Source organism: Nematolebias whitei, chromosome 19 (genome assembly GCF_014905685.2).
Source record: "Nematolebias whitei isolate Nwh7 chromosome 19, NemWhi1, whole genome shotgun sequence".
NCBI lineage: Eukaryota > Metazoa > Chordata > Actinopteri > Cyprinodontiformes > Rivulidae > Nematolebias > Nematolebias whitei.
This window is the reverse complement of record NC_056516.1, coordinates 3,457,019-3,457,479: the sequence shown is the minus strand read 5'-3', so window position 1 is coordinate 3,457,479 and position 461 is coordinate 3,457,019.

Here is a 461-nt window from a genome sequence, read left to right as displayed (position 1 = left end):
GACGCGGGAAATTTTTGAAAGTTTGAAATTTTTGTTTCCATATATACCGTTTTTCTTTTTGAATTTGGTGGTTGGCATAAACTGGAATGCGACTGGATCGGGATGACTACTCAGGCAGATTACAATGAGGATATGGATTTTGATAAGTGGACTCCGGTAGGTAGAGGAGGAGGAAAAGGTAAGGGTAAAGCTTTGAGAGATGACAGAGAGCTTGGCAGCCATAGTAATAAGAGAAGCCTTGAAGAGTAGTTCAGAGGATGAAAACAGACTGGTTAGAAGGAAAGTGATAAATGAGGAACTTAAGGTCGTACTTCAATTCAAGAAAGAAGATGAGAACATGAATCTAAGTCCTGTAGCGATATCTAAAGATATAAAAAAGAAAGTAGGTGAGGTGGAGTTTGCAAAAATGCTGCATGATGGGAACCTGTTGATCAAATGTAAATCTGAAGAACAACAAAATA